An 8208-nucleotide genomic window follows, 5' to 3' on the forward strand; every position below is an offset into this window, starting at 1 on the left:
CATACAATGATGGGGACGTTGTATCACTTTGTCTACTGTAAGCTTTATTGTTGTTTAAGCTGTACTGAACTGCTGTAAAGTAACCGGACTGCTGAGTCCTGTTGTTAAAATACCTCCATCTTTTTGCTTGCTGCTTGTTTCTTTGTGCTTTGTGTTGTTTGAGTGTGTCGTCCCACACCGTGGGCCTTGCTTGTGTTAGTTTTTTGCACCAAGTGTAAAGCCAGTAATCTGCATTTTTAATCGGTTAAAAGACCAGTGTTCCACAGCAGGCGCCCCGAGTTTGCATGCCTGCAGGGATAAAAGGTACTAGCAAGGTACCCTGTGTGCATGCTCTATCTCCCGCTATGTTACTAAATAACACAGACACACACCTGTACACACATTCACACACATCTCATGTACACACACAAGATAGCCTGGTAGCTTAACTCGGCTGCACTTCATGCTGCTTTTTTAAATCCCCCCCCCTTCTTAATTGTTGTTCTTTGACAAACGTTTGGGGTCCCGCCCGCCATCCACAACTCTCGCAAGACCTGCAAGAAGTACAAATATTTGTACTTTAGCTGGATTAAAATAAAAGATCGCCCTTGCAATGTAATCTTACAAAGTATTCACATTGCAAACGTTATTCAGAGAGAAAAGCAAGGGAAGAATTTCATTGTACAGCGAAACTTGTTTTTGACTGCCAAAAATCGCTTTCACCCTGACCCTGACCTGATTATTGTTGGAAGAAATTAAAGGTCTCTTCTCCTGTTTGTATTAATAATGTCAAAATGCATAGAATATTTACCTAAACAATGTGCAAATATGTTGTAATAGAATAGTGTAATGGCTGTAGCAATCTGACATCCCAGTTAAAGAAAGAAAGCAATGCAGAATAGACCTGTGTTTACTCAGTCAACTGGTTAAATTTTATCATTGGAACATCTATCTGACGACACAAAGAAGGAACCTTAACCAATACATTGTTGAAAAATATTATAGTAATGTGCTTTTTCAGAAACATTGTCCTGGCTACTCACTATAATATAATATATAACCCCAGTTTTTATAGTTTCTAATGAACTATATATTGACTTCGGCACTGTTACCTAATTGGCACCTGCTTGCTTAGAAATGTTAGCTCACTACAATGTTTTAACCATAAAAAGTGTTCCCTAATCACCATTTTGTATCTGCAGAATACTATAAGCACCACACTGCAAATATGGTCGGAAAAAAGTTACATATAAACCTAGTTGAACAGGGGTCAGTTCAGCATGCACTACAATCTAATAAAACTTTGACTTTGAGAATGGTTAAACATGTCAGCTCTGCTCAACTTCATTTCTCTTTTACATAGATCATTCACAATAACATTCTGTGTTAAACTATGCATGCCTAATTTAGGTACAGTGGCTTTCCACCTCGTTCATATTGCAACATTTTCATGACTGCTTTTGTTCACTGAACATATGAATTGGATAACCGTATGTCAAAATTTCTAATAGAAGCCCTGTTAGAGCAGTTATCTGTGTGAAATTGCTTGCTTGTTTGTGTGGGAGCTTGTAAAGAGTGAGTGTGTCTTTGTGTAGGCGTTCATGTGAGTGAGAGCATGCATTCTAGAGGCTTACTGCTTGACTTTAAATCTAGCAACAAGCTTAAGTCTAGTAACCCAGTTGAAAAGCACAACCATGTGTAATTACATCAGCGTCAACTAGAAATTCTACTAAAGAATGGGAGAGAATGGTAAAGGACCTGTACTGTAGTAATGCCGAACATAGACTGTATAAAAAGACAGACGACGTGTATACTCATGCCCCCTGTATTTTAAGGAAGAACATTTATGTATTTATGATACATTATTCATTCACAAAGAAAATTGGTGTCCTTAAAGGTTGGATTCTCTTCTTTTTTTTAATAATGGCAATAAGTTCAATTTCCAATTTCTTTTATGGCTCTTTTTAATCAACTTTAGCATGGGGGGGTAAACTTTCCCATGCCACTGTACCTAAAATGATGCAAACCATCTTTGGAAAAAAAGATTTCTTTGATTTGTTTAATTTGGCCCTGTCTTTGATACAGTCTATGGTTTGGCCCATGTTCCATCTGCTAACATGGAGGGGGGCGGGCTTTTGACCTGGACTGCAGCCAGCCAGGTAATCCAGATGTTTTGGCTTCACTTATACAGTCTATGCATCAACCCCTGATTCTGTCATATTTAAATTGATTGACAAAGAAAACAAATTGAAAAATAACAAACAAGGCAGGTTTTGCTTTGGTAAATTATGTTGCATTGGTTGACAAATGGCTTTATTCTAATGTAATTTCCAAAGGGATTTTCATCCTCATTGTTTTCAGCTCGTTGTATCTACTTAGACCATATTAAAAGAACACTTGGGTTTGACATCTTACATAGTTTAGGGTGTGTTTGGCCTATCTTAGCACAAAGTCTGGGAAAAAGCAAAACAAATACATTCACTGCATTTTAGTCAGAATATGCAAATGTGTAAAGAAATGGCAACTTTGAAATGACATATGAGTTGCAGGCAGTCACTGTACCCAGTTGTGAGAAGAATTAATTTTCTAACAAGCTTCTTAAAATCTATGGTCACCCAACTGCTCGGGGCGCCTTTAATGGGCAGCTCCTTCACTCTGACATCTCTCCATCAGTGCATGTTTACGGTCCTGTTTGTGCATATATGTGTTTTTTGTCCCTGTGCAATATATATCAACAGTGTAAAATGTATTTCCCCCCTGGGATTGATAAAGTATCTCTTGTTCTCCGTACTGTGATGCTTTGTTCCTGTCTAAATGGTGCTCATGTTGCAAAATATAAAATGCCAACAATTTGACCCCGCCTATATGATCCCAGCAGTAAAAATCCGTAATGTGTCGTTTAGTCATCTTTAGCATTGTATATTCTTAAGTAGCACAGTATTGTCTTTTAAATCTCCATGTACAGAGCACAAATAACTGATAATACAAAGAGGGATCCATTACATCCTCCATTCAAGGTTGGTTTCAGCACTTGGTTGTGTTCTGATATCCATCTGCATGGCCTATGATGCAATCTATTTGATGTTTTGTATTGCATTATCATCATCTAGTAACCTAAGACCTCCAAGGTTCTTGTTTAAGAACAGCTTATTTTCAGTTATTGTTGGAGCTCAAGCATTTTTGGAAGATTTTTAACTTCTTAAGCTGTCACTCTAAAAAGTGCCGCTAATTAAGTTATAAATACCACCCAGTTGGGTTTCTTTCCGAAGGACATTATGTATTTTAACTCAAAATGAATATGTGACTTAACAATTAAAAGAACTACCCTAGCTATTTCAACACCCCAGAGGTAAAAATAAAAGCTTTTTTGCCTCATCCATTTGACCTACACTACTTTTTTAAGCCATGGCCTGTTAAGTGTCAAATTGACTAGCACACCACTCGTGCATGGCCACACATTTGCAGCACTGTTTATGCAAAATGTTTTGACCTTTCTTGGCATGAATTGGAATATTGATCTATTCTTCTTGATGACAACAGGAGTCAGCTGTAACTGATCCAAATCAATTAGAGCACCAAGTTTCCCGATAGCCAGTGTGAAAGCCAATGGTATGTGAAAATGCACCTGTTTACTTGTGTGCACACAGACACAACTCTTAGCTGATGATAAAGTGCTTGAATTGAGAAATTACCTTTAAGGAAGGCTCAGGTCTGAGGACACAGGACGGAATAAGTGTTGCATTACATTTGATGCAGGAGTTTAGGGGTTACAGCAGCACATGTATTTCACCATTATGATGGCTAAGATTACTGTATAATATTCTTCTTAATTTCATTTAAAATGAAATGTTTCATAAAGCAGGGGAGAAAAACACAGTGAATTGGGATAAGCACTCAATTCAGTGTTTGTGCTCGATCACTGCATTGTTGAGCACGTACACCTACAAACAGCACATAACGGCCTGCTCAAGTTTCCCTTAACAAAGACACAATATACTAAACATAATTCTAAATATGATCTGAGCTGAGCATATAAAGATGAATTGCCTCTCTATCTCCTGAATTGAGGAGGTGCTTCTGCTAAGGGTAAATGTAAATGCAACCAACCAGACATCTGTCACTTGTGAAAAATCTCACATTCAACAACAGATTATTTCAGTAAATGACATCCATTAATTCCTAGCTATGTGTCTTTCCTGCATGGATAATGTTTTTTGGAAGATACAGAGGGTTTGATTTGAATGTATTCTAATTCCTTGAAACAGGCCATTTTAGATGGTTAGATCGGCAGCAATGCACTGTGTATGAAACATTATGAAAACAATTTCTAAAAGCACAAAACAAAACCTAGTGAGTCACTGCCAGAACAGACATACTGTGTGCTTCATTGCCAAAGACATACACTGTTTTTGAGAACCCTCATCCTTCCCATATGTTAATTAGGGCTGCTTGCACAAACGTTTTTACACATGCTAATATTTTTAGGGTACTCTTTGTGCTCATTTTACTGGAGGTTCACAAGGGCTTCATCGTATCTTAGATATAACATTGGCTTCAGTGAAATCTCTACTATTCTAGTAGGATCATTTGAGAACAAGCAACATCTTTGTGCCACCCATAGCTCATTCCAGTGCAGCAGAAATATCGGAGACAAAGGCAGACCACTACAGGCTGTCCATTATCATTGTTTTTGGCTGGTTTCACACATCTCCAGGCACAAAATATGTTTACAGGGTCAATCACCTGCCACCTACTCAGTCTGAGTAATTGGAAATGACAACTGTTACATATTGCATTTCCAGCAGAGAGGCAAAATTGGTTAGTGGTTCTCAGCTTCAGTAAATACTCATCGCATCAGCTGGGTCCTTTGGCTTTACATAAGCAGCTGCTCAAAAGGACCTCAAGATGTTGTTGCAATAAATTTACATCGCATACTGTGTCTAACGGAAGCCAATGAAAAAAAGCTCAGGAGGAAATTTTGACTACATTTCATGTGTCAAAAAGTGGCTGTCAGGATCTTTCAAAAATACTACTGCAAACCAAACTGATAGTTATGAAAAAGGCAGACGCTGTAAAGTTAAATGTTATTCCATGTCCAAGTACAAGCAAACCTCAGCCCATGTATCTCTTATTGATTTATTCTTGTGTAGCTACATGTAGCAGTATAGAAAACAATTAGCAAATAGTTGATGTACTGATTGTTTTAAAAATATGTAGGCATGTATAGAAGAGCAGCTGGTCCAATCAGTCACGCCATTCATAGTCTACAGTTGCGGTCATTGAATGAAGTATATCGGTCTAATCTGTAAAATTTGAATAATAAATGCTTTGCAGGAGCCATAGTGTTTCATAAATAAAGAATGAATAGTAAACAGAATGCAAAATGACGAGCCATTAGTCTAACATTAAAGAAATGACTTTGAGTGAGTAGAACACCGCATTAACGTAAGCCTGGGAACACGCTAGTTCAGCTTTTAGAATAATGAAAGCTAATCACAAAGACTGTGTGTCCTTCACTCTGCTGGCCTCAAATAACATTAACAGCCCCGCCCAAAGAGAACAGCAGTACTACTTGTTTTAATTAGTGCTGATGTGCCATTAACAAAAGTAATGAGAACCACTCTTGCCAATTTTGGTCCACGAGTACTTTAGGGTAAGAATGAAAACATGACTTTATTAATAACAAAATGAAATGTAATTTATTTGCAGAGTTGTCTCTCGGGAAATTGATACATAAACAAAAAGCACAGAGGAAGACAAGATGTTAACACTCATTGTTCAAAGACATTATGATGTCCAGCACTATTTTTATTACATATGCATTTTTAATTCTCATGTGAGAGCTTTCTAAGAAGCTCTTGCCAGCAGAAGTGGGCGTGTTTGAGATTGTTAAACCTGCATGGATTAAACCATGTCAATCACTTGATGCAGTTTAAGCAAACAAGATGAGGCACTACAATAGCAGCAGTGTTGCATAAGGCTATCTTTATGCAGCAGGTTATTTTACATAATGGAACTGAAAATTAAGAAAATTGACTGTAAAGTAACTAGTGTTTTTTTAATATAAGTATCCGACATGATTAAATGTGGGAGCAAACAAGATTCAACTCTACACAAGCTACAGTATCACAGGATGTCACAAGCTATCTTCATACAAGCGTCTCTCTGCTGGACTGCAGGATGTGTCAGTAATCTGTCAGTGTTGTAAAATGGAGGACATCATTTCACTGCTACCTAATACAGGGTTCGTCCTGGAACATATTGTAATTAGCTGTCAAAAAAAAAACATTGGACACCCTGGGGACTTGGTTTTCTAAGACATAGGTCATGTTACTGCCGTGCCATGTCTTCTTTCTCTACACCCATTTCCTGTTTGTGTCTGTTGTCATCTAGCCAATTAAACAAAAGAGACCCCCCTCAAAGGTTATATCACCTTCATGTCTAAGAACAAGAGGACGCAGGTTATTAAACTGCCCTTATAGATGACTGCAGTTTAGAGGAATGTGACTTTACATGAATGGGTTACACTTAAGTTGAAATAAACTGCAACAATAAAAAATGCAAGATAAAATGAGAACTTTGTGAAGTAATAGAATGATTGTTGGTGCCTGTAGTGAGTAGCGTTAAACATAAAACATAACGCTTTATTGATCCCCAGAGGGGGCATTTGGTTGTTACAGCAGCACAAAGACAATAATACAGATAAAAAGTACAATAACAAATAAATACAACAGAAAAAGAGCATGTGCAGAAAATAAATGTCAAGGTAAAGTGAGAGTGGTATGATTAAAGAGACGGTGTGAAGCAATAATTAGCAGCAGTTAGTAATTCTGTTAACAGTGTACACCGTGCGTGTGTATATGTGGATATATTTAGAGAGCGAGAGACAATATTAATAGAATATGGACTATATTGCTAAATAAATTCAGAACATATTAACATAGTTCACTGTTTGTTGGGTTCAATAAATGCAACATCTTATCCAAAAGTCAACTTGTAATTGTGTTAAATAATCATAATTTCAATATCAACCAAAATGAATTGGGATTGTAATTTTTTCCATAACCAAGTAGCCCTTCTATATATTGGTATTTATAAGTGGAAGATTTCTGTGTGTAGCAGAGTGTATGAAAAATGTATTTAGTCATTTGATAAAAGTGTGACAGTGCTGCCTGTTTCACCTTTCCCTTCACTTATGCCTAATGAAAATAGAAATGAACTTCCGAACAAAAAGACCTTCATGGGATAATAACAAAAATGGCGGCTTGACCGTCCACTCAGGATATTACAATAATAAGGGGAACAAGAGGTAAACAACTCCTTTTTGTATTTCAGTGTTGTACATGACAATAGGGTACAGGCTAGTAGGATTTGAAGTTATGGTATGGAAGTATGGTTTGAAAAAGAGATCAGGTGATCGCTGAGATATTGCAACAACAAAAAAATAACTGCTGTCTCAAAACCCTTTAAACCAATTAAAAAGAAAAGCCCAGTTACTAGAAAATGTTCCACTCAGGAGAATGTATGCTGTAATGAAGCTTTTAGATTGGAATCAGGCTGTTAAATAGAACGTATTATAGTTATTAGGGGATTAATATCTTATCTAATCATAGTATCAAGATTAATATTAACATCAGTAAGATAGGATGGACCCGTTCGGAGGGTGGACAAGGTCACAGCAACCTTTTCAGCTGAATCCATCCATATTGAGTTTTTACATCCAGTGGTGCAGGGCAGAGTCTGAGAGACTCGTGTGAAATGTTAACCAGCTGTGTCAAGGCCCCACCGCCCCTGGTCAAATTCCCTGTTTTGTGCCATCAATTTGTTACTTTGAATTTTTGCCATTCATTTCACATTTAAAAACATACACGGCACGCAAAACTGTGTTACAAGGAAGTATTAAATCATGTTTTGTCTTTCCAAACTGTTTATCATCCATCATTTTGCCACTTCTCTCCCACTCTGAGTAGCTGAGTAACTTAATTTCTGTTGTGGACCCAGTTGTGGAACAGCAACACCACACCCAAACTCAAAAGAAACGCAGGTGAGACAGAGGTTTACTTTACAGTTGATTCACTGAAATTTAAAAATACGTTTTCAGTTTAAATTGCCTGTTTCCTCTAATGTATCTATAAAATAAACCATTTCTACTTAAGGACAGTTAGCCTACTGCCCATATTATGCCTGATACATCCTAAAATGCTAATGTTTTTGGCTATGTTTTGTATT

Source organism: Etheostoma cragini, chromosome 3, assembly GCF_013103735.1.
Source record: "Etheostoma cragini isolate CJK2018 chromosome 3, CSU_Ecrag_1.0, whole genome shotgun sequence".
Lineage (NCBI taxonomy): Eukaryota > Metazoa > Chordata > Actinopteri > Perciformes > Percidae > Etheostoma > Etheostoma cragini.